Genomic DNA, 27,814 nt, shown 5'->3' on the forward strand with positions numbered 1-27,814 from the left:
CTCTGCAACTGACATTAGGAATTCAATGCACATAAATTAGAAATAACAGCTCCTTATTTACCAGAGTAAGTTTACTACTGTACAATAGTCTGCATTGTTTTGAAGATTACTAATATTGGAAGTTGTGCAGTCTGTCAATTAGCTTAGCTCAACATTTTGCCATATTTCCTTATGCATTCAGGATTGAAACTTCTGTTTTAAATAGATCAAGTAGCTGTGCAACAGCAAAGATTTTATTACGGGTTTCAAATGTAAAAACAACTATGGCATTAATTAAAACATCATCCTAAGTCAACAGAAATAATTACAAAATGGGCTGGTCGACAAGTAAGTGGGTGGATGATGTAATCCAGCACTCAGCAGCACAAGTTTCAGTCCAATGTGACCTCCTGTGCACCCCCGGCCTACTCCCACCAAACAAGCCTCGGCTAATTCAACCCTGCCATTGTCTTTCTCAACCAATCACATCTGGCCAGTGAGTGGGTGCATGGATCTGGCTACCAGGATGCTGCTTAATAGCCGAAGGGTTGGGTTCAGCATCTCAGCTCGCAGTGGTCCAGGAAGCTGCCATCTTTACAAAATGATACGGTGGCATATTGCAGGCATGATCAACCCAATATTATTTATCTCTGCCCCACTGTTCCACAATTCAAGAGGCCCGTTTGACATACGAGTCCTCACTGCAAGAAACTGAACCAATTCCAAACTAGAGTAAAGACCTAAATGGTTTTTTTTTTGTGGAAGGAAGCTTTATTTTCTCAGACTCTGGTACAATTATGGTTATGTTGGCAGGATGGCAGAGGTATCCCATTGCACTGAGGACAATTTGATCATTTAATGGAAGGCTCCTTCCGTTTGTTCAACTGCTGAGTAAAGGCAGTGAGATCAGTGCAAATGGATGTTGTGGCCCATTTTAACCATTCACTCTGACTCCATTCACTCTCGCTTGGTTTCTACTTACCAGTGAGAATTAGTGTTACCTTTTACATATCATATGTTATTATTTCACATTATGGTTTATAAGGCAAAGTAATCTTTGATAAAGGGTCTTGCGTAATAATATCGTCCTCCATCTAAGGAAATGCCAAAGCACTTCATAGCCAGTAAGATTTGGTTGTTGTGGTAATTAATGGAAATTTGGCAAAGAGTACATACCCAGCCAGATCGCACAAACATCCCCCTGTTTTCGTAAAGATGGACCCAAAATGATGGAGTAACTCAGCGGGTCATGCAGCATCTCTGGAGAAAAAGAATAGGTAACGTTTCGGGTCGACACCCTTCTTCAGACTGAGAGTCAAGGGAGAGGGAAACTATCAATTTACGTGTCTATCTTCGGTATAAATGAGCATCTGCAGTTCCTTCCTACACACCCTGCTTTAGTAATGTTGGTTGAGAGTTAGACATTTGACAGGATGCCAGATCATCACATTCCTCTATAAAATATGAACAGATTATTTTTTTTGTCCACCTGAGATTGCAGATAATGTACTCAATGTCTCATCCAAGAGATGTCAATACCATCAATGCAGAGCTCCCTCAGTACTAGCCTGGAGGTTCAGTATTGTTTTGTTTTCAAGTCTCTGGAGTGAAACTTGAACTGTCAACTTTTAGAGTGCGACCAGAGATAAGGATGACTGACAAAATGAAACATGGACTCTCTTCCCTGCAGCTAGAAAATTATAACTATTTATCACTGCACTCGAATTGATCACACAATTATCAAGTAGCTGCAATTGCCTGATTTTCTTAGCTAGTTTATTTATAACATTAATATATTGCAAGTACTAGAAAAGACCAAAACACAAAATTGTTAAGTAACTAAACATCCCTATTATTGTGAAAAGCTGTTTCAAATCCATCTACACAATACTTGTCCCATTACTGGCTTTCTCAGTGCCAGCCACGGTGGCCAGGTTATGAAACTGTAGATAGACACAAAGTGCTGGAGTAACTCAACGGGTCAGGCAGTATCTATAAAGAAAAAGGATGGGTAACATTTTGGATCGGGACCCAAAACGTCACCCATCCTTCTTTTACAGAGATACTGTCTTACCCGCAGAGTTACTCCAGCACTTTGTGTCTATCTTTGGTATAAAGCAGCATCTGCAGTTCTTTGTTTCTACATGAAACTGGGGAGTGCAGCTCTTTGCAGAAGCTAGCTCATGATCACCATTCCCTGTCATTCACCATTTGTCATGCCCATACTCAAAGCACAACAGAACTTAAAGTACCGATGTCCATGAAACACAACTGCATAGGTGCATTAAACTACCAGTCAAACAAAAGCAGGCCCTTTGGCCCACCCTGTCCATTGAGTACCCATCTATACTAATCCCATCTTCCAGCTCATAGCCCTATGCCTTGGCAATTTAAATGCTGAATTCAATACTTCTTAAATGTTGTGACAGTTCCTGACTTCACCACCTCAGGCAGCGCATTCCATACTCCAAACATCCTCTGAATGAAAAAAACCCTTCAGTTCCCCTCTGACACTACGCTTGTTGATCTTCTGCATTTCTGCTATGAGGAGAAGTTTCCTTCTCAATTTATCAATTCAATTTATATATCTCATAATTTTGTGTACCTCCATCAGGTCACATTCTTGGCCTCCTCTATGCTAAAGAATAGACACTCAACCCATCTCTTCATAACTCAAGCGCTCCACCACAGGCAGCAGATTGGTGAATTTCCTCTGCACATTTACAGAGCAAGCGCGTTTCCCATAGTGTGGCGACCAGAACTGTACACAGTACTCCAGTTGTGACCTAACCATTTTTTTATGAAGCTGTACTGTTATCTCCCTACTCTTTTATTCCATGCCCTGGCTATGAAAGGCAAGTACCTTGCATGCTTTCTTCACCATCTAATCTACTTGTACTACCAAATTTCAGAGATCCTTGAATCTATGCATTGAGAGCCTCAATATTCCTTTGGGCCTTTATTGTGAATGCCCTACATTAATTACTCTTCACAAAATGATTTGCAAATTTAAATTCCATCTGCCATTGCTCTATCCATTTAATGAATTGATCAAGATCATCTAGCCTAGGGACTTCCTCCTCACTGTCAACAGCACCACTAATTTTCATGTTATCTGAGAAATGAGTGATCATATTTCCTACATTCACAGTCAAATTCACAGTATGTGCCCCAATATTGATCGCTGCATTACACAATTGGTCACAGGTTTTCAATCTCAAAAACAACCCAATGTCATCACCCTCTGTTTTCTTATCACCATGCCAATTTTGGACACAATTTTGCCAACTTTCCTGAACCTTGTCAAAGGCCTTACTGAATTTCACATGAACTACATCAATCTTCATCAAATTATTTTGTTAGTTATTTAAAAAAATACAATCAAATTGGTCAGACAGGATCTCCTTCTCATAAAGCCATGCTGACTGTCTTTGATTTAATCCATGCCTTTCAAAGTGTAGAGTAATCCTGCCCCTCAGAAATTTCCCCAATAACTTCTCCACCATTGACATTAGACTTGGAGGCTACAATTACCTGGTTTATCCCCACTGTCGTTCTTGAATAAAGGTACCACATTTGCTAGTCTCCAATTATCTGGCACTTCACCTTTGGCTGGGACAGATTTAATGATCTCTATTACAATTGCAGCTTTGTCCTGCCTTACCACCCTCCTCCCCCCACCATCCAACCCCCCTTCCTCTTCTCCCACCATACCCCCCTCCCCAACCCCCACCCCTTTCCCATAGCAGCTTGGGATACATATCATCAGGCCATGGGGATTCATTTAACCTCAGACACATTAAGACATCTAATATCTCCTTTTTAATATAACTTTTACAATTTAACCTTCTCCCTCTACCCCCACCTCTGTGAATTGTCCAACTAAGTTGTCCTCCTTTGTGAATAGAGAACGCCAAGTATTCATTTAAGATCTACATCATCTAGCTCCATGTACAGATTGCACCATCGATCTTTAATGGGCCTTGCTCTTTCTCCGGTTACCCTCTTGCCCTTACCATTCTTCATGGGCAATTTGGGTTCATTTCTGACCTCCAGTACTGTTTGTTTTGAATTTGCACATTCCCCCCTGTGACCTCTGAGATTCTTCTGAGTGTTCCAATTTCCACTCACATTCCAGAGAGATGGTTTGATATTTTCCTTAATCTTCTTTGCCAGAGTTCCTTCGTGCCTTCTCTTTCAATATAAGTGAATTACGTGGCACACAAAAAATCCGGACTTGCAAGACCCAGTCTTTATGCATGTTAAATTGTAGGCTTTTAACTGTTCTAATTATAATTGGTGTTGGCAGAACATTTTTTTTGCTGTTAGCACTCAAATGCGATTCAATTCTTTATTGCTGTAAAATTCAGTGTTCTGCATATTGCCTGTAACTTCAAGGTAAGGAAGGTGTAAAGGTAGACAAACATAATGACAGGCATATGTTCAATGAATTCCTGAGAGGAAGGTTTATAAATTACCAGTGCACAATCTAACAGTATTAGATTGTGCGGTCACGGTGGTGCAGCGGTAGAGTTGCTGCCTTACAGCGAATGCAGCGCCGGAGACTCAGGTTTGATCCTGACTACGGGTGCTGTCTGTATGGAGTTTGTACGTTCTCCCCGTGACCTGCGTGGGTTTCTCCGTGATCTTCGGTTTCCTCCTACACTCCAAAGACGTACAGGTTTGTAGGTTAATTGGCTTGGGTAAATGTAAAAAAAAATTGTACCTAGTGGGTGTAGGCTAGTGTTAATGTGCGGGGATTCACTGGGCGGCGCGGACCCGGTGGGCTGAACGGCCTGTTTCTGCGCTGTATCTCTAAATCTAAAGTAGAAGTCCACCACTAAAGGCCAGTCCTCCTCAAGCATATTCCGTGGCAGCGTTCTGTGGGTAGTTTGTTTTACAATTAGATGCTGCAGAAAATAGCTCCAAGCCACAGGGTTGACACATTTTGAAAGTGAACCCAGGGAATTATGGTCAAGGAACAAACCAGTCCTGGATTCTGACTCTCACCACAAACAGAATATCTGTAAAATTCTCTAGCTGCTGCGTACAGATTGGTAATGTGTCTAGGGGACATTTTACAGAATTCTTAATTTAGAAAATAAACATAGTACACAAAACATAGAACAGTTACAACACAGGAACAGGTCACAATGTCAGTGCTGAAAATGATACCGAAATAAATTAATCTTATATCCCTGCACATGAACCACACCTTTCCATTCCAGGCACATCCAAAAGCCTCTGAAATGACACTATCGCATCAGCCTCCACCACAACCCCTGGAATGCATTCCAATCGCCCACCACTCAGTGTAATAAAATCGCCCTGCACATTTCCTTTAAAATTGGAGGTATTAGATGTCTTAACAGTCTTGAAGGTAGATGAATCCCCACAATACAAAGTAAAATACAATCTTCCACAGAAGAAGGCCAAATGATCCTGCAAGGCAATATTGGCCTTCCGATTCATCGAGAGACTGTGTGCTTCTTGATTGTTGATCTGGTTGAAATGGCAGTGAGAAGGGGTGGGGAGGGACCAGGGGTGGGGTGGGGAGGGACCAGGGGTGGGGTGGGGAGGGACCAGGGGTGGGGTGGGGAGGGACCAGGGGTGGGGTGGGGAGGGGAGGGGGGGGGTTGAGTGGGAGGGAGTGGAGTGTAAGAAGGATCTGCAGATGCTGGTTTACATCGAAGATAGAAACAAAAAGCTGGAGTAACTCAGCAGATCAGGCAGCATCTCTGGAGAAAAAGGAAAAGGTGTTTTGGGAAGAAGGGTGTCAACCCGAAAAGTCACCTATTCCTTTTCTCCAGTGGATTTCCTTTCCCTACTAGAGGATCAATCTAGAACAATTGTCCAAATAAATGTTCAAACCATGTTAGAATTATTAGTCGACCCTGAGAGGTCACTGTTCTTTCGATGGGCGAGTTAAATAAATGTTTTAATTATATATTGGAGTTGATTGAGTCTTTGCATTCACCTCAGAACAGAAAGGTCTCTTGCTGAGCAGGAAATATAGGAAATACTTCACAATGGAAACATTCCCACTTGCTACAATTATATAAAATCAAGCCTGCAAGCCTGAACTAAAAGCAGAGAAGAGCAGGAAATATTCAGAAGTCATGCAGCATCTTTAGTTTAGCGATACAGCATGGAAACAGGCCCTTCGGCCCACCAAGTCCACGCCGACCAGCGATCTCCGTACACTAACACTATCCTACACACTAAGGAACAATTTTCAATTATTACCGAAGCAAATTAACCTACAAACCTGTATGTCTTTGGAATGGGGGAGGAAACCAGAGCACCCGGGGAAAACCCATGCGGTCACGGGGAGAATGTACAAACTCCATACAGACAGTACCCGTTGTCAGGATCGAACCAGGGTCTCTGGCACTGAAAGGCAGCAACTCGACCACTGTGTCGCCCTATCTGTGGAGAAACAATTATTGTCTCATTTCGATGACTACTATTATCAACTTGAAACATTAACTCTGTCCTTTATCCACAAATGCTGCATGACTGCTGAGTATTTTCTAGTATACATGAGTTGCACTCACCAGAATTTTTAACATTGTTAGGCTGAGGTAGAAGGACCAGGCAAGTATCTAGATATCTGAACAATAGCATGTTGTGCAAGGAGAATGGGACACCAGCACTCTTCCTGTGCTTTAGTCATATGTTGATCACGACCAACGCGTGCATTATAACCATTGATGAGGTGAATCTGATTTCACTGACTTCATTTTCATTCTGTCATCAGCCTTCCCAGCCAACTACTGTAAGCCAGTACTTCAAGGTCTAGGCTCAACTTTTGTGCCACTGTCAGCACGAGGGAAAGTAATTAGCTTTTCATCTCTGTGCCAAGACTGCAAGAAATCTGTTTTACAAGCTGTATCTTGATTTGTTAATAAAGTGTAGCTTTACCACAAGCTTTCACATTTGCCAAAAAGTGTGGGTTTTGCACCAATGTCTCAAAGTGTTTGCAAATGTCCAATCAATGTAATCTGACCCAACCTTACAATTCTACACATGTTAGTTTAGTTTTAGTTTAGTTTAGTTTAGAGATACAGTGAGGAAACAGGCCCTTCAGCCCACCAAATCTGCACCAACCAGCGATCCCCGTACACGAGCACTATCCTACACACTTGGGACCATTTACAATCTTTACCGAAGCCAATTAACGTAAAACCTATGCGTCTTTGGAGTGTGGAGGAAACTGGAGCACCCAGAGAAAATCCATGCGATCACGGGGAGAATGTACAAACTCCGTACAGTCAACACCCGTAGTCAGTATCGAACCCGTGTCTCTAGTGCTGTAAGGCAGCAACTCTACCGCTGAGCCACTGTGCCGTCCGATCTATAGTGGGTCGTACAGTACAAAAGTAACTTCACATGATTTACCTAAAACACCACACATCAAATTTTTATCAGATTTAAATCTTTATTCCTTTTCTCTTGGTCAGGCATATATTTACATTTAGTCATGCACTTGCACTCATAAATGATTTATCACACTTATCTTCATCCGTGCATATGAAAACACTTGTACACATACAGATGGATGATGGAGGAAAATGCACGTTCATGAGTATGCATAGCAACATAACCAAAATGTGAAGGGGAGATGCGATTGTGGCATTTAAGAGGCTTTTGGATAGGCGAATGGAAATGCAGGGAATAGAATGATGTGGGTCATGTACAGACAGATGAGTTCTGTTTAACTGGGCTTCATGTTTAGCGTAAACATTGTGGGCTGTTGAGCCCGTTCTTGTGCTGTGCTGTGCTATGTTTTATGTTCTCTATGTTCTAAAGATGGTACAGTTTATTGGAAGTTTTTGTTAACATACCTCTACTGAGTTGCAATCAGTATATAGATAAGAATATTTACAGGAATTTGCTATAATTTTGATACATTTAACAATAAAACTTCGTAGAAATAACACAGCTGGAAACTGTCATGAACCTGTGCAGACGCGTTTATTGGGCTGAACTACTTTAAGTATGCGGAGCACAATGTTAACCTGTATGGAAAAGTGGAATTAGCAAAAAGCAGATGCATAGTTCCTTTATTTAGAGAAACATGGCATTGCACAAACACACATCAGGCTGACTTACTTTCAAACTGTCCACATTTTTTGGGGGATAGTACCTGCCTTCTCGGTGCTAATGTGCTTAGAAACATGTGATGTGGGGTAAGGTTAAAGTAAGCTATCACTCTATAACATGTTGCATTAAAACTCGACCTTAATCTCTCACACTGCCATACCCATGGTAGTTTCCAGCGAAAACACGATCACTTCCATGTCTACCATCCCGATTGTACATGATGCAATGATAATGCAATTAAAGATTTATCACTGCAAATGGTCTCTTATCAGGTAGTCCTTAAGTGAGACGGACGTGGTATCAGGGGAAAAACGTGGGAAATGCGAGTTTTTTTAAAGGTGCTTTAATAGCCAAACATCTGAAGGCCTCAAAATTACCTATCTTTACTCATAAAATATAATGGCAGCCCTATGACCCTGGTAAGGAAAAGTTTTCTTTGATATGATTGTAAAAGAATCTCGCTGGTGATTTTAGTGTCGGTAAAATTTCCATAGAGAAGCATACTTGTCCATCCTTTGTGACTTCAATCCATTCTTCATTGGTTAAAATGGGCAAGTATTTCAATGAAAGTGTTGAAGAAACTGACATGGTTCCCATTTGTAATTTGTGAAGAAAGCCTTTTTATGCTCGGCCATGGAAACATATGACAGCAGGCAAAAGAGACCTTTGTACCCAAGGCGGCATTGTCACCAAGAAAGAACAATGGAATGGAAAATTAGTCAAAAAGATCAAATTTAAACTGCAAGGGTTTGAATTTTCATAAGACACTGCACAGAACATAAATGCTCCACATTGTATCGATAGTCAGATTCACCGCTGCTTTTGTTTTGGCTTAACCGCAAATATATGCGGGAGTATGTATAAGATGATTGTGCTTGTGCATTCAACCATTTTAGAGTCATACCGCAGGGAAATGGTTATAGCCTGCCCAACCTTTCCCTGTAGCTCAGGTCCTCAAGACCTGGCAACATCCTCGTAAATCTTCAGAAGGGCGGTGGAATGTTTTAATTCCTTGATATCACTATCTTCATCCTATTGTGTTTTCATTTGTTTTTAAATGACGTTTCTGTGTGGTAATTGTATTTAAAGAAGATAAGGTGAATCCCATCTGTTGACCATTTCAATGCCATGGGGTGAGGTGCTGCTCCACTGCTATTCTCAGCAAATGCAGAATTATGCATTGGCCCCTTGTCAGGGAATATCTCAGATGGCTTGCAGGATTATCCATGGAGTCAAACTCCATCATGAATTGAAGTTTTTGACTTTAGGAGGTGCCTGATTTTTGTCCCCCCGCTTCAAATAAATTAAACAAAGATTTAAAATTCAATCCCAGAAGTAATCCAATCTTTGCAGATATAAAGCATCCACCATCATCTGCTAAGTTCCAGAGAGACTGTCTAACTGGCAAAAAGTACAGAAATTATTTTACCCCAAGTCACAATAGCACTGTAATATTACAAAGTGCACGTTTCACTGATTAGATGTCTAAAAGTTAAACATAGCCTGCTCAACTACTGGCTACAGAATTTTAGACAGCACATTACAAATAAAACCTTGAATAGTCCAAAAAAGAATTACTGGCAGTGCATTTGGCCTAAAAACGCAGTGTCTGAGTGGATGATTATTCAGATGGAATACCCTAACTTTTCTTGCTCAAACCTTTCATTCACTCCATTCTGTTAATAAATCTCTTCACCAACATCTCAGGAAAATCCATGTCTAAGCAGAGGTAGTAATATCGCGATTGAACCAGTCAGTGTTTACATGACTATGGTATTATTTGCAGCATAGTTATCAGACTTCCTTCGCGTGCTGGCAATGGAATGAAGAAGGCAAAGCTCAAAACAAATAGAGTTGCAGTCAGTTCTGGCTATAGCAATTTTTAAATTGCAAATGTTATCATGGGAGATCTGTTGTTTTTATAAGCCTTATAAGGTTTACTGTAGAAAATGCTGGGGTGTGTTAGTTGATGAGAAATGAGTCAGTATATAACTACTATTTTTCCCATATTTATACTGGAGCTTGTGGATTTATTGAATCTCCCTTTCTTGCCTTGGCTCTGATTCTATACAGCGATAATATTTTACTGCCCTGCTTGGTCTGTTCCCTGTGGCACCTCACTGATCCATTGCAATTAGTTAAATGAATTCTACTCCCTAGTCTTTGAAAAATGTATTGAGAATATAGAACTAAGTTAAAGGTTCAAAGGTCAGTTTATTGTCATATGTACCAATTAAGGTACAGTGAAACTCGAATTGCCATACAGCCATACTAAAAAAAAGCAACAAACACACAACGAGATAAAAGTTAACATAAACATCCACCACGGCGGATTCCCCACATTCCTCGCTGTGATGGAAGGCAATAAAGTCTAATCCTCTTCCTCTTTATTCTCCCGTGGTTGGCGCAGTCGAACCATCCGCAGTCGGGGCGATCAAAGCTCCCGCAGCCGGCGATCGAAGCCCCTGGGCGATTGAAGCTCCCATGTCGGGCCGGTTGAAGCTCCCATGTCAGGGCAATCGAACCCCCCACATCGGGACGATCGAAGGTAAATTAATATATCACAAGTTACTCAGGACCTATTTGAATGAGGGTCTATGTTAAATGGGTTGAATGACCTTTCTTACTTGCGCGTTTTTCTTATTCAGATGTGTTGGTCTACTCAATTTCACTTGTTTAATGGAATCTCCACCCACATCCCCTCTAATGATCATTGGGATGTAAAGAAATTATCAAATCAATAATTAACCCCTTACTTTGAATCTTTATTCTCGCTCCGTATTTGAATGTCTAAAATAAAATGCAGTTGTGGACAAATCTTGAGTCATCAGCAAGCCTGGAAAATTGTCCAGCTTCCTATTTAAAGTAACTAATCCATTTACATCACAGCTTGACGCAAATAGGTCTGACTGTAACAAAAATTCCCAGAGACCCACATTGTTCTGTATTGTAGTTTTCCAATTCTGACACCTCCTCACTTTTTACCAGAATTAATTAAGAAAGGTCTTCAGGGAGAAAATTATAGCGTTTCAAACAATTGTGTAACACTTCCTTGATAGCCGTAAGTCTTTCCCAGATTATATACATCCACAGAGAATCATCTTAAAAATCTTGCCCAATAACAGTGAACTCCGCATCCTGTTTTATGCAGAATAATCACAGATCCATAAGGGTATTGAAAAAAAATTGGAACGCACTAGTGCCAGCCAGACATTGCCCTGAATATTTTGACAAAACGAATACTAAACGGTGTCTGTAATGAAATGCAATACTCTTTCAGGCCCGTTCCACTGACATCACACTGACTATTGCTTGCTGTTATGCTGAATGAAGTCAATGTGAATCACTAAAATAAACACAGCAACAGATATGATAAACGTAAGGCAAAGTCTGGTCTATAATAACCATGCAATATCTATGAAGGCTTGGCCATTATGAGCAAGCGCACAGTTTTTTGTTTTGTTTTTCATGAAGAATACAGAATTCCTGCATAAAAATGTTCAGTAAATTGCAAACATACTGCTAAAAAAAAGCCACAAAGTGTTGGAGTAACTCAGCCATTCAGGCAGCACCTCTGGAGAACATGGATAGGCAATGTTTTCCCCCTCTCTTCCATATGCCCCCCCCCCCGATGAGTATTTCTCCAATTACTCTCCCTCCATACCCCCCACCCCACCCCCCCCTCCCCCCATTCCCTTCCACCTAGGGCTGATGTAAACTGTCATTCTCTAACACATTGCATTAAAATTGCTCTTGGAGTCAGTTAATGGGACTGTGGAGAAAATAAGATTGGATTTAAAAAATAAAAAAAAATGAGAGCTGATGATTGCTATGGACTGAGTGGCCAAAGTGCCTGCTTCCATGCTGTAAACTTTATGATTATTTTTCTGAGCTTTAATCTTCACACACTAACATTTGTCTCCAAAGCATTAATTTATTTATTTTTGAAATCTCATTCATGTCCGTGCTACTTTCAGATTTAAAGCACTCTTTTCTGCATTCCAAGCTGTATTCTTCATCTCCAACACATCGAGCACTCTAGATGCCATCTAATCCTTCAAAAAACACCTTCTCAACTAAACCTTACCAGACTGTTGCAAAATCAAGATAGTGATTTTTGTTTTAAATTAAAATGATTCCCAATTTATAGTAGATGGTAATTCACTTGGTTCATTCAAGTGACCCATTGTGCCTTGCGTCTGACTTTCAAGAACTGGCAATAAACTATTGCCTATGAGCTGTGACAGTTTCATTAAATTTATAAACATCAAACACTCTGTATAGCTGATGGATATATATTATAAATGGTAAATAGACATTTGGAAGTTAATTTAATGTGGCGCAGTGGTAGTGTTGCTGCCTTACGGCACCAGAGACCTGGGTTTGATCCTGACTATGGGTGCTGTCTGTACGGAGTTTGTACGTTTTCCCCGTGACCGCGTGGGTTCTCTCCGGGTGCTCTAGTTTCCTCCCACATTCCAAAGACGTGCAGGTTTGGAGGGTAATTGGCTTCGGTAAAAATTGTAAATTGTCCCTAGTGTGGAGGATGGTGCAAGTGTACGGGGGTCACTGATCAGCCCGGACTCGCTGGGCCAAAGAACCTGTTTCCGTTCTGGATCTCTAAAATTTTTTAAAAATCTAAAATTAGATATAGGTATTGGGGATTTAAAAGCAACTTGCAAGTGTTTTGTTCTCATCATTTACAAGATATCTAAGTCAGTAATCTGCAAACTTACTGACTATAAAAAAAATACTCTCTTGATCAGTGCCATGTTGTGATGTGAAGCAATAAACATTCAGGTTGGATCCTTGGATCATGATATGCTGATATTAATTGAGTGGAAATGAATACCATTATCATTTTTTGTTGGCTATCAGATACTCTGTTGCAATCACATCTGCTCCAAAATAATAATATATATGGAAGGTTTTGACTCATAAGTCAAAAAATAAGCACAAATTTAATCCAGTTTCTTCCACGATATCCATCACATCATGCACATCTGTGGAAACAGAAACTATTTTAAGTCAACGGGCCGAAGGGCCTGTTTCTGCACTGTATCTTTAAAGTCTAATGTAAAGTCAAGTAGAACAGGAGTGAGCAAGAGTAAGCTGCTATACTTTAGGAAGCAGAATGGATAAAACACATGCTATGTGTAAAGTGTTGTTACGCATATGCTTTGTGAAGGATCTTCTACAGCTCAGAGTGAATTTAAACAACATCTGGTCAGAATGTATGGTGAATTCCGTAGCCCAGTCATGATTGTTATTCAGTCATGAAGCTAGACATCCAAGAATCATAAACATGGTTGATCTGAAAATCAAGGGAACTGCATTGTGAAGAACAACACGAGAAATATAGAGCAAAACAGTGGGTCAGGCAGAATCTGTGGAAAGAATGGATAGGCAATGTTTTGAGTCGGGATCCTTCTTCAGATTGAAGATCAGTCCTGAAACATCGCCCATCCATTCTGACCTTGCTTTGTCTTCCGATGCTTCCGACCTGAAACATCGCCTATCCATTCCGTCTGTAGATACTGCCTGAGTTACTCAGCTGCTGTGTTTTGCTCAGGATTCCCGCATCTGCTGGTCCTTGTATCTCCAGGAGAAATACAGATAATTTTGCTTGAAAGTAATTGTAACATCTTGATTGTTTGTCAGGGCACTGTTTGTTAATTGGACACCCGGATTATGATCTGTGTGTCAGCAACATATTTATTCTTCCAGTCTCATTCTGTGTGTTCTGACAGATGGTACAGTGTTTTCTTTATACAGAGTGTAATGTCCCAGTGTGTGATTTCAGACAACAAAATACAGAATAGTTGGGCATAGGAATATAACAGTTGATCATAGGTTCAAGCTTGAGTCAACAAGCGAGGTGGATAATTCAGGACCGAGTGTGTGCAGCACTGCTAGAGATTTAGGATTCAGGATGAAATGTTTAGATGGGCTCCATCTAACCCCTTAAATGGATGTTGCCTCGCATTATAATATCAGCTGGAATTTTGAGGTACATCATTAGCTTAAGATGCTTCAGAATATTCCGAATCTGTGAGAGACACTGTGCCCTGAAATTATCATTCAAAAACTGGCAGATGCATACCTGAATGCAGATTCATACATGCAGATTCGTACATGAATAGGAAAGATTTAGAGGGATCTGGCCCAAATGCAGGCAAATGGAACTAGCGTAAATACGCAACATGGTCAGCATGAACTAATTGGGCCAAAGGGCCTGTTTCCATGCTGGATGATTCTGATACTAACTGTTCAGAAGTTTGAGACACCAGCGCAAGTTTGTATCAACACAAATCCAAGCTACAGCAGAGAGGATACCCCCTTTAATCCTAAATGTACTCTTGTGATGGATTACAGCAGTGCGTGCAAAATTACACAGTTTTCCAGCACTGATCTGGATATGATAAGCTCCTTTATTTCTCTTTTAATCAATTTGGTAAATCTATTCATTTTGATGGTGAGAGCTGGCTGGAAGGGAAAGAGGCAACTTACATAATGTGCATTTTTTTCAGGTAGCTGAGTTGATTCAAATATATTTAATTACTATCAAGGATTTTCTAGCGCTTTCATTTTGAAACGTTTTGTTTTAAATCATGTTATAATGCAATTACTTTTTAATGGTTCTTGAATGCTTTTTAATATTTGCAAATAATATTTAAAATTGTTGACAAATATGACAGCTGGTTCAGCCCCACCGGCTGTTATATCATTTCATTGAGACTCGCATTGGCATGCCCTGTGCTGTTGTGAGCTTTGTAAATCAGGTCACAGCTGGCTTGTTTGTGATAGTTTACACTTTGGAAAGGAGAAATATTGTGGGTAGGAGTGGCAGGAGTGAGCTGCAAGGAGCTTTGTGGAAATCCGAGCTTAGTATGAAATCAACCCCTTCTTTCTGTTATTTTTAGTTTAGTATTATTAGTTTATTATTGTCATGTGTACCAGTATACAGTGAAAAGCTTTTTTGTTGCGTGCTATCCAGTCAGCGAAAAGATTATACATGATAACAGCAACTGGGAGATAGAGTCAAGGATACAGCGTGGAAACAGGCCCTTTGGCCCAACTAGCCCACAACATCGGCCAACATGCCCCATCTACAGTAGTCCCACCTGCCGTGCTTGTCCCACAACCCTCTAAACCAATCCAACCTGTATTTCTGAGGCCCTATTCATAATAAAAGTTAATTGACAAAATTAAAGATATTTGCTTAAGCTTTTTAGCCCAATCACTAAAATAACATTGACATTGAACCTTGCACTCTGCATAGTTTAAAACTTGACCTCAGCCCTCATTATTGTCTGAACATGTGGCTGGTAAAGCCATCTTCAGCCAGCTTGTGCTCTGTTTTATTAATCAGAGTGCAGGACTGATGAAACAGTACACCAAGCTCAATGTGGCGCGCGCCTGTAATCCGGCTGTTCAGAGGTGGAGGCTCGAGGATCGTTCGAGGCCAGGACTTCTGGGCTGCAGTGGGCTGTGCCGATCCTCACTAAGCTGGGCATCGATATGGTGTCTCCGGAGGAATCCGGAATCACCAGGTTGTGTAAAGAGGGGTGAATCGGCCCAGGTCGGAAACGGAGCAGGTCAAAGCCCCCGTGCCCATCAGTAGTCGGATCGTGCCTGTGAATAGGGGATGTGTAAAAAGAAACGTGCCCCCATTCCTACTTTAAATGATGCCCCCCTCACTTTAAAGCTATGCCTTCCAGTATTTGATTTTTCCATCATAGGAAAACAGTTCTGACTGTCTACCCTATCTACGTTACTCATAATTTAAGAAACTTCTGTCGGGTCTCTCCGCAATTCATAGAGAAAAGGCATTCCATAGATAAAATCAATCAGACGCTTCTCCATTGCATTATTCCTTTCCATCCTTCATCACTCTTTTCTTTGGTATTCCTATTCCTTGGAGCAGGATTGTGGTTGCAGGCTCCTCATTATGTTATGTTAGAAGGACGGGTAATATTCGGATATCCAGACTGAGCTCAAAGCAAGCTCTAACCTAAAATGCCAAAGTCCATAATATAAACAAAAATCAGGCTAATTTCTAATGAGTAGAAAGAAAGAACTGCAGATGCTGGATTCTACCAAAGATAGACACATAGTGCTGGAGTAACTCAGTGGGTCAGGCAACATATCTGGAGAAAAAGGATGGGTGACGTTTCAGGTCGGGACCCTTCTTCAGACTGAAAGTAAGGGGTGGGGGGAAAGGGGGGGGTTAAGTGCTGGGGGTGAGAAAAGACCAGGACAAATCAGGGCCAGCCACAAATGACCTCAGGCAGGGCAGTGTGTGGTAGATCCATTGTTGGCTAGGGAGGGCGTGATCTCCACATTGTTTCTCTTGAGATCACACCTTTCCTAGCCAGTTATGATTTATTGAAGATCAGGCACATTTTGCTTTTCTTTTAAATTGGAAATTCGATCCTATGCCGAGTCTTACTTCACAGTCATATGTTGATAGGAGCTGTAAATAAAAATCTACTTATACACTGCCCTCCCGAGGATTCCCTGCAATGTGATGAGATGGTCTGGCCAAAAACATTCCCCTCCGTAACACCTGTAGGTTTGATGTTGTCGGGGCGAAATCAGTTCCAACTGACTGACTGGTGCAGCAGGCATCCCCACACATCTATATACTAAAACTTTCGTTTGTTATCTTGTTTGTGACTGAACTTCAGCCAAAACGGTACACGATAGTGTGACAATTTTAGGCCCACCTTACTCACCATTGTCACTTTAGTGATAATGCAAGTACTTTTATTGAAATCGGTGTTATATTTTTTAAGTTATTCACATTTTAAAGTTTAAAAGGAGGGGAGGGGAGGAGGGAGGGGGAAGGGGGGAGTGGGGGAGAAGGGAGAGGGGAGGGAGGTTGAGGAGGGGGGAGGACCAATGCAGGAGAGGTTTGGGCCTAACGGGTCCACTTGGTCTAGTATCTTTATAAAAGTAAACCTTCACACATTGTTTTTCTAGCCCTGTGTTATGTTATCCCCTCTGACTTCATCAGAGATAAAGGAGGATTCCTCAGATCATCTGCTCGTGGTTGATACGCTCTGGTGCCACCTCCTCTGCAAGGGCAGAGTCAGGCCCCGGAGAAGGAGGCGGCAGCAACAGCACACTGAACACCGATCAAGGGTGGGGGTGATGGAGAGTGGAGCAGCTGATGCAAAATGGAGTTCGTAGGAGCCCGTCTCCCATTCTATGCTGTGCCTGGTGTCCCGAATTGGTTGAAAATTGGTTGGGCTTATTGCAGCTCTGAACTATCTGAGTTCAGTGGTAGGTGTGATGATGTTGGATGTTAGACAAGAATGGATGGGCCATAAGACATAAGAGCAGAATTAGGCCATTCAGCACATCGAATCTACTCCACCATTCAATCATGCCTGATCTATTTTTCCCTCTCAACCTCATTCCTCCTGCTTTCTCCCAGTAACCTATGACACCCTAAATAATTGAGAATCTATCAATCTCCATTTAAAAAATACCCAATCACTTGGCCACCACAGCCATCTGTGGTAATGGACTGAGTTATAACACTCCTGCGATCGAATTGGCTGCAGACACGCACTGCCTTAAGTTCCAGAAGACTTATGGACAGGAAGTGAGTATTCATAGACCTGCATCAAACAAGTCATCAGACACTGAGACAAGACGGGTAAAGACCACATCCAGTTATAATGCCGTCTTGCAGTTGAAAGAAGCCTGAGCAATGTTTTCTTTCCTTAAATTAATTGTAGGTTTTTAGATGACTCCATTCATAATATCCTAGTATGTGACAAAAGATTGGCAGTGGAAATCTTTGGTAGGAACACTACCTTAAGGAAATTTGGGGGAGATGAGTGGAGGCTGTTAGTGGACTTAAATATTCATAAGTGTAAATGCTCCCCTTTGGACATTGTATTTCACTGAGATTCAGGAACGACAAAGCTCCCTAAGCACCCCTTACATGGAGCGTAGAGTATCCTGTTATTCTTAGCAACATTTTCTCACTATTGTTTCTTGAAGTGGCATTGGAAATTCGATGAGGAACATTTTAGAGATTTGCATTGCGCAGAATCTCAGTGAGACACTTACCTCACATTTGTCTGCGATTCCAAGCAAAAGTTTCCAATGATCTCATTCAAGTCTGCTTTTATTCAGCAGTAGTTATCTTTAACTGTACCTCCCATAGGCACACTGTGTAAGACAGATTAGTGTAACTTCAGCATGATTTTAACTTAACCTCTGCTTCTGACACAGTGTCAGTGGGTGAAAAATGTTGCTTTGAGTCACAACAGGATAGAATCAATTCCCATTCCACAATCTTACAAAATAATATGAAGTGTCGCTGCACTTTTGGGTATTATCTTAAATTAAGGATTGTGTGCCATGGCACTTTAGAAAGAAAAAGAGAGTTCTGCTGGGTACATTTTTGATATTTCTCCCTTATTCGTTGTTAATAAACACAGATGACTCAGGGTTACCACAACAATACTAAAATTTTCTGCTGTATTTCCAGTATTTTAACAGTGACTATTTTTCAAAAGCAGAAAGCCACAACAGGGAAGCAGAGTGGTGCAGCTGGTAGAGCAGCTGCCTCACAACTCCATAGATGCAGGTTCGATCCTGACTCTTAAGTGCTGTCTGTGTGGAATCTGCACGTTCCCCCTGTGACAGTGTGGGTTTCCTCCGGGTGCTCCGGTTTCCTCCAACATCCCACAGATGTGTGTATTTGTAGGTTAATTGGCTTCTGTAAATTGCCCCTGTAGTATAAGGACTGGAAACAAAAGTGGGGCAACGTAGAACACTTTGAACGAGTGATCAATGGTCAGCATGGACTCAGTGAGCCGAAGGACCTGTTTCTATGCTATACCTCTAAACTAAAACTAAGCCACATATTTGTAAATCATTTTATCTCACACATTTCAACTACACAAAGATCTGGCTCAATGGAAAATATCTGGAGTTGGAATAATTGTTGGTTAATAAGCCAGAATAATTTGTTATCAGTGTAGAGGTTGATTCCACCTTAATTCTTTTAAAGGAGGAGTTTTCATGTTCATAATTTATAGGAGAAGAATGAAGTCATTTGGCCCATCTAGTCTACTCAGCCATTCAATCATGGCTGATCTATCTTTCCCTCTCAACCCCATTCTCCTGCCTTCTCCCCATAACCCCTGACACCCGTACTAATCAAGAACTTTGCTGATTGTGTGTAGAATCAGTACATCAGGTTGGTCGGTTTTCAGTCCATTGATTTTGTGCTGTAGAAGTGTTCCTTTTTAAATAGGCAGCCCACTGGAATTCCAAGGGTACCAAGAATCAGGATCTCAAGCATGAGTTTACGCACAGAGAGAACATGGTGTCAGTGGTGTTGCTGAGGGAGATGGCAAATGGAGAACAGCAACTTTCCAAGTGGGAGGCGAAAGAGAAAAATCCTTTGTAGTTTTCGGCAGATATTCATTAGCGGCACAAAGCTTTGAGAAAAAAGAACCTAAAACCAAAAGCTATATGTACGTCTGCCAAGTAAAGAATCCCATTTATCTCCCACTGTTACCTCTGGGAAAATGCAAACTGTTAATAAAACAAAGACACATTTTTATCAGCTGCATCATTCATTTACTGATTTTAAATCTGACGCATTTAAATTATTAACATTTGGCAATCATTAACCTATTGAGGGAAAAAAATAATTGAAATGGCAATTTTCCATTTTTACTTGGGTGAGCTGTTCCTTGGTGGAGAATTGCAGAGCACTAAACAATAATCTGACTGAACTGCTAACTTTTTTACACATTGAAATGCTGCATCAGGTCTTAACCCAAAACTTCAACGATTCCTTTCCCTAACAAAGATGCTGCTGAACCCTCCGAATTCCTCCAGCACTTTAGTTTTTGCTCTAGCACCTGCACTTTCTTGTGTCAATCATTCCGTGTGTGAATCATTGGCTTCTGTAAATTGTCCCTATTGTGTAAGGAAGTGAAAGTGGGATAATATGGCTCTGAACGGGTGAACCATTCTGAATTCTGTTGTTTAAACTGTCACAGAATTGCAGTGATGGTGTCCAGGAAACACTACAAGGAGGGATTTTCCATAATTTTGTGGGAAAATGTGAATATTCTACAGGGATTAACATTAGTGCAAAAATCCCACAAAATCAATTGTTGCTCAAGGTTACTTTACTTTTGTTTAAAGATACAGCGCAGAAATATGCCCTTCAACCCACCGAGTCCATGCCAACCAGCGATCGCCCCGTACACTAGCACTGTACTAGGGACAATTTAAAATCTTTACCGAAGCCAATTAAACTACAAACCTGTACATCTTTGGAGTTTGAGAAGAAACCAGAGCACCCAGGGAAATCCCGCGCAGGCACGGGGAGAACGTACAAACTCCGTACAGACAGCACCTGTGGTCAGGATTGAACCCGGGTCTCTGGCGCTGTAAGGCAGCAGCTCTATCACCCCATCTGAAGTCTGAAGTTAATTTTCAGAAGTCCTTTTATTACAAATGATGCTTACCCAAGCTTACCCAACCATGGCTGAATGCAAAAATTAGGTACCCAGTACATGTAACAATGAAGGAAGCATCTGACTTGCTCTTAAGTTCTAAGAGAACCAGGATGCATTCATTCAGTGTGAATACTAGCCAGATTCATTTCAATTATTTAATGTCAATGACCCTCAAGTGGACACGAGGACAAAGAGAAATGGTGATGCTGAAGGCGAGTCCTTGACCTGCCCGTCATGATTGTTTTAGTGATAGAGTTCACTATTAAAAATTAGTGGGCCTAATGCCAACTATATCAGTGATTGTAACTAATATTGCCTCACCATGAATGACTGGGAACCATGAACACTGAAATGGAGAGGTTTCCAGTGTTGGAATCACATTCAATAGAAAACAGAATCAAAAATCTCCAATGGGGCAGTCCTAGATTGTTTGATGTTATTGGGGGGGACTTTCACATGACAAAGGATCTTAACACCATCGTGTCAGCAGTGAATGGGCTTAGGAAGCTCCAACAGCTGGGCCTTGTTCACATTTGATCAGCCAGTTTTCCATTTGGAGTGGGTGTGAAGAGGCTGCTGGCTGACTGCCCTCCTGTGGAGTTCATGAGACTAAGATCCCCACCCATCTGAACTCAAATAAATTGGGGATGAGATTTGGGATGAGTGGGGGTGGTTCAGTCAAAATGAAGGCCTGGGGATTGAAAGACAACAGATGTTCGGATGTTCTTTTTGGAATCTATAAGAGTGTTTTGGCACTTCAATGCTTGCACTTGAATAAAAAATGAGCACAATAAATGCACATAAACAGATGAAATCAAGAACACCAGTCTCAAGTCACAAATTAACTTATAAGAAACCATCAGAATGTCATAACTAAAAAACAGAGTTCAATTATCCAAAAGGGATTCTGACTGCCTTTCACAAAAAGATGCTTGAAACATTTCATCTAATAAAAAAATGTTTTAATTTAGTTTGAAATCCATGATGGTTGCTAACTTGTTATCTTGAGATGCGTTCTCCAATGTTCTTCTGCATTCTGACACTCATTGTTGGACGTTGCATTGAACCAAGTCCTCAATCAATAAAGTTGGATATTTCCACTTACTGGAGAGGTGGACATATTTGCAAAGATCCCCGCAAAACCAGGAGCGCTATCACATAAATGGTGTGATGAGTAGATGAAAACTCTGGCCTGTGCAGTTATATTGGAGGAAGACCTCCCACAAAGCACCTCCTCTAGTCTAGAGCATCAGTCTACAAACTCTGAAGGATTGGTGGCATCCCCAGTTGGCCCCATGCCATCCAAATGTGCGTCATTGAGAAGGACCTCCGGCCTACAACCATTGCAGCTGGCTGTGTCTTGGGCGAAAGGAATAGTTTGATAGAATTGGCAGAGAATAATATAGGTCACTATGCTCTCAGAAACTGTGTGTATATACTGGAGTCATTATGACTCAAGATAAAGCTTTGCGGATTTTTTTCTGTAATAATCTTATTTATTTGGAATCATTCTTATCACAGTTTACAGTTCCCAGAAATAGGAAGTGACATAAATACTGTAAGTGTGTCATTTGGGCATGGACATTGCTGCCTCCTCAGTGGAGTGGCACAGCAAATCACTTCCACTGAAGGTGAAAATATTTTTGTAGTACATTCTACCCTCTTTATAACGAATTTTGGTTATAGCAGAAAAAATCTGTTGTATCTGCGGCCCTGTTCGTATTGAAAATAAAGGACCGAGTTAACTTTCTAAAAATGTATGGGCCCACTAAGCTGCAGCAAGTTAGCCATTTCATTATTCTGTTACTAGTACATATGACAGTTAAGCTCTCTTGACCATTAAAATTTGAATTTCACCCCCACCCTTCCCCCATCAATTATTTCGTTCTCAGGGTTTTTCCCCAATTTCCTAATTTTATAACCAGTCACACCCAGTACGTCTGGAAATGAGTGAACTCTATTTTTAAAGCAAAAACCATTCTCACTGGTGATAGACTCAAAAAAAGCTGGAGTAACTCAGCCGGACAGGCAGCATCTCTGGAGAGAAGGAATGGGTGACATTTCGGGTCGAAACCCTTCTTCGACCTGAAACACCACCCAGTCCTTCTCTCCAGAGATGCTGCCCGTCCCGCTGAGTTACTCCAGCTTTTTGTGTCTGTCTTCGGTTTAAACCAGCATCTGCAGTTCCTTCCTACATATCTCACTGGTGATTGTCCCATTGTCAAATGGATTATCTGTTGCAGGCCTTGATTTGTCCTGGTCTTTTCTTGCTTCTAGATAACCCCTCCACCCACCCCATCCCACCCCCCCCCCCCCCCCCCCCCCCCCCACTCACCTCCCCGCCATCCCACCACTATCAGTCTGAAGAAAGGTCCTGACCCGAAACGTCACCTATCCATTTTGTCCAGAGATGCTGCCTGACCTGCTGAGTTACTCCAGCATCTTGCGTCTATCTTTGGTATAAACCAGCATCTGCAGTTCCTTGTTTATTACTTTTATTAGGTTTTCCATCATTGTTGAATTTTTCCACAAGGTGAAGGGAGAAATTTGGAAATGAAGCTTTGCGACTTCACTGTTAGTAAATATTTGGGAAAGCCCTTTTTAAACATTTCCAGTTTATTTTTCACACTGCTCTTCAGCAACATGTACTGTAAAGAAACAACGGGTGCACCTAATTGAAAACCTCTCTGTGTTTTTGTGTCTTTGGCAACCAAAGTAACATAATGAGACAAATCACAGTGGAATACTCATTATATGCGGTTTATGTTCCTGTGGAGGAAAATTGTACATAGCTGTTGCCTTTCAAAAGTCAATGAAAATGCTTACATAAGATATCAATTGTTCTCCTTGTGCTACAAATCCAAATGAGAAAGGGCATCCAAGCTTCTCTTTCCAGAAAAAAAAATGACAGTCCCTGCCCTCTTCATCACATTCATCTGCCTCTTAAGTCACTTCCAGGGTGAAAGGAGAAATATACAATGGGCATTCTCTTGCACTGTAACTCTAACTGCATAAAAATAGCCAAATCGTGCTTATACATTTCCCTGCAATTCTCCATGAACCACTACAAAAGCTGCGAAAGGTTGCTTCCCTGTAAAAAAATTATCCCATTGGATTTTTGCATCTAACATCCTACCAAGAAGTCTGAAGAAAGGGCTCGACCCGAAGCGTGAGTCTGAAGGTCTTGATCTGAAATGCTACCTATCCATGTTCTCCAGATTTGCTGCCTGACCTGCTGCGTTACTCCAGCAATTTGTGTCCGTTTGTGTATCAACCAGCAGCTGCAGTACCTTGCTTTTTACGGAGAAGTGCCCTAAATGCTGATCAGTGCTTTGAACACAGCCCTCTGCAAGAAGGGTTCCAGATATATTGTGTGTCAGCAACTTAAAATGGCCCTGTTGAAATCTTGCTCTGGATTTGCAGAAAAGTGAAACTTTAAAACTCTTTGAGATTTCCAAACCACTGTGCAGAAAATGTGTACATTGCAACACATTCATTAATCTCGTCCAAACAAAAGTTGTTGCAATGTTACTCCCCTTTGAGACTAATGTGGCCAAACAGAATAGCAGTGAATAATGGTGTTTGGGACAGAGAAGCATCAATATGTGTACTGTAACCAAATTAAATAACTGCTTAATTCAAAGGAACAGTTTCCACTCAGCTCATTAATTATTTCCAAACTTCTGTGTCAATCCTTCTGGGGTTTTGGCAATGCTTCACTGAGCATGGTTACCCTCACTGGCCATATGTTTATCTTTGTTGGTCTACAGAAACGCAAAGTTTATTCTTGAGCTCAATCTATAAGTTAATTGACATATGCCTCATTTCTTCAAGTCAATTGCCAAGTAAATGCTTCTGCTGGGGTTTGCTCAAATCACAGTTAAAGTTCAGCTTTTTAAGGAATTTGTCTTCTGTGGTAAATAAATCTCCAATCAGTGTTGAAGCAGCTGAATATAATTTGGCTTTCTGTCTTTGGAGGTCAGTGGCTGGGGCTTCAGTAATTGTGTGCATCATTAGATGCCCAGGAGAAGCTCGAACTCTGAATGAATTTATACATCTGTTTCCTGGATGAACTGTCTGTGCAGGATTTCTAGGTTATTAGGTCGTATAGGGCACTGGACCGCTGTCCATCTTCTCTTTGATGGGTTTATACAATCAAATTAAATTAAATTAAAATTTTAAATTAAAACAGAAGGTCTTGACTGTGATCCCTAGCTTCCTCTGATCTCCTGTTACAATTCTACCAGAATTGATGAGCTCACTATTTGTACTGACTAGGTATAATGCTGGTTTGTAATGCGAGTTTTGTTCACATTAAGTTTGGTAGATCAATGGAAAACATTTCAGATCATTCCAAAGACGTGCAGGTTTGCAGATTAATTGGCTTCTGTCACTTGGTCCTGGAGTATAGGATAGAAGTAGTGAACGGGTGATTGCTAGCCGGCCCAGACTATGTGGGCCAAAGGACCTGTTTCCATGTTGTTTCTTTAAACTAAACTAAACTAAATAATTTCTCTTTCAGTGGGGGGGAACTCGTATTAGAGAGCTGTAGTTCAAGATTGAAGTATATAAAGTTATGGGAGGCACAGATAGGTTAGTCAGGACCTTTTTCCCAGGGTGAAATTGTCAAAGAATAGAGGAATAGCTTGAAGCTGAGAGGCACAAAGTTTAAAGGGAATAAGGTAAGGCACGTGGTTTTGCACAGAGAGGTGTGGCTTTTTGGAGTGGTGGTCGAGGCAGATATGATAGTGGCATATTAGTGGTTTTTGGATAAGCATACAGCAACGCAGGGAATGGAAAGATATGGATCGTGCAGTCACAGGGGATTAATGTAACCTGGCATCATGTTAGGCACAAACATTGTGGGCTGAATGGCCTATTCCTGAGCTGTACTGTTGTATATTCTACGACATTAAGATCCAAACTGCATCCCTCATTCTTCTAATTATTGCCAGAGTCCACACATCTTCCCTTACATCAAATTATGAAAGATTAAGATTTGATTTGTTTCCTACTGTGCAAACAATGAGAGCAGATTAAATTATTGCAGAAAAGAAAATCTCTTGAAGGATCAGCATACATTTTGAATAATAAATTAAAAACAGTGCAGTGATGTTGAATTGACAAGCCTGTGGTACACTCTTGGGTTTTCATTGCTTCAAGCTCAGAGAAAATGTCACAGTCATTAGCATTTGAATGATATTTAAATGTTAACATATTTTTATATTTTATGATTCAACTTGACATGGTTAGTTTTGCATTGGATTTTGATTGAACATCTATATACTAAAACTCTCGTTTGTTTGTTTATTTGTGATCGAACTTCAGCCAAAACGGTACAAGATAGCCTGACAATTTTAGGCCCACCTTACTCACTGTCAGCGCTTTAATGGTAAAAATGGTGGTTTTATTGAAATTGGTGTTATATTTTTAAAGTTATTCACATTTTCAAGTTTTTAAAAACCAGCGCAAGCGCAGTCGGGGGGGGGGGTGGTCCTCACGTAAGATGGCCACCGGGTGACTGCGCTTGTGCAGTTGGGGGGAGGGTCGTCATTTTCATTCAGCTCCCACTTCCTGCCAGACGCCCGTTTGGTTCCGCGGCCCAAGTGGGGGGAGCGTGACCGCCGCCGCTCCCGCTCCAAACCACGGGCGTCTCCTTCACTGATGGACCCGGAGCCGTCGCTAATACATCGCACGGCCGCCGCCGCTGCAAACCCTGGGCGTCTCTGTTACCGCCAACGCCGCCCCGCCTGGAGCCCCCGCCCCGCTCCCGATCCCGGGTGTTTCCATCATGTCCGCCGCCGCCGCCGCTTCTTCTTCCCGCTCTAAACCTCGGGCGTCTCCATCTCGCTGCCGTTGCCGGAAAGCCTCCAGCTCCCGCTCAGCATCGCCGCCGCTCTCAGCCACGGGCGTCTCCTTCACCGCTCAGCCCCGGAGCCGCCGCCGCTGAGCAGTTAAAGGTCAGTCTAATTAAACCAAGCGGACCCGCTGGGCCCAAACCCCTCCCGCATTCGCGCAGCGCCCAACTCCCCTCCCCCACCTCCTCTCCCCCCTCCTCTCCCCCCCTCCTCTCCCCCCCTCCTCTCCCCCCCTCCTCTCCCCCCTCCTCTCCCCCCCTCCTCTCCCCCCTCCTCTCCCCCCTCCTCTCCCCCCTCCTCTTCCCCCCTCCTCTCCCCCCCTCCTCTCCCCCCCTCCTCTCCCCCCCTCCTCTCCCCCCCTCCTCTCCCCCCCTCCTCTCCCCCCCCTCCTCTCCCCCCCTCCTCTCCCCCCTCCTCTCCCCCCCCTCTCCCCCCCCTCTCCCCCCCTCCTCTCCCCCCCTCCTCTCCCCCCCCTCCTCTCCCCCCCCTCCTCTCCCCCCCTCCTCTCCCCCCCTCCTCTCCCCCCCTCCTCTCCCCCCCTCCTCTCCCCCCCTCCTCTCCCCCCCTCCTCTCCCCCCCCTCCTCTCCCCCCCCTCCTCTCCCCCCCCCTTCCTCTCCCCCCCCCTTCCTCTCCCCCCCCCTCCTCTCCCCCCCATCCTCTCCCACGCCATTTTCCCACGTCACAATGGCAACCCAATGAGTTGTGGGGCCAATGGGTCCACTTGGTCTAGTAACATGATATAAATCCAAATCTGTATCACACTCACACAAAATGTGTGAGACATCTTCTCTATAATTCAATTGGATCTTGGAAGAAAGATGCTGGTTATTTTGTGTTAGCAACATGATAAATGTTGTTGGAACATTTGCTTTGATATCACTTCCAGGAAACTGCCAAGTGCATTGGTTACAATACATGTTTCAGTACTCATGGGGCAGAGTGATTTGCATGTAGTCTTTTTACATAAAGTTTCCCACGTCAAAATCCTGAAATTCACAGCAAACTACAAAATGTGATGCTCATTATCACACACAGTAAATGTGCCCTGGGAAAGGTTGAAGGACTGCAAGGAAATAAGTGCAGGCAGAAAGGCTGATGATTTGAGACCAGTTACACCCATCCCCACTAACAGTAACCCCCTTCAAATTGAAAATGACACATGAAAGGTTTAAACATTATCAAGATAATTATCCCCACCTCTATTTCAAAAACTTTAGACGTGTTAAGTCAGACCCATTCTGAACACGGGTGCGGAAATCATGCTTGTAAGTTAATTCCTGTACCTTCTTCCCATTGCAGGAAGCACAGCTACTTTGTACTTCTTGTAGATAGATGCAAAAAGCTGGAGTAACTCAGCAGGTCAGCAA

At 42.1% G+C, this 27,814-nt stretch overlaps 1 protein-coding gene across 4 annotated transcripts in view; it reads left to right on the forward strand.

Moving 5' to 3' along the window:
• ppp2r3a (protein phosphatase 2, regulatory subunit B'', alpha) overlaps window positions 1–27,814 on the forward strand; it is a 265,190-nt gene that overhangs the window by 94,951 nt on the left and 142,425 nt on the right. Inside the window, exon 1 of one of the 4 annotated variants that reach the window (XM_078410767.1) lies at window positions 10,594–10,633. The exons of the other annotated variants lie outside the window; for them this stretch is intronic. The gene's annotated coding sequence lies outside the window, so the exon portion shown is untranslated. Of the gene's footprint in view, window positions 1–10,593; window positions 10,634–27,814 lie in introns of those variants that run through there. 4 annotated transcript variants of the gene reach the window in all.

The sequence above is a fragment of the Rhinoraja longicauda genome, chromosome 13 (assembly GCF_053455715.1).
Source record: "Rhinoraja longicauda isolate Sanriku21f chromosome 13, sRhiLon1.1, whole genome shotgun sequence".
Lineage (NCBI taxonomy): Eukaryota > Metazoa > Chordata > Chondrichthyes > Rajiformes > Arhynchobatidae > Rhinoraja > Rhinoraja longicauda.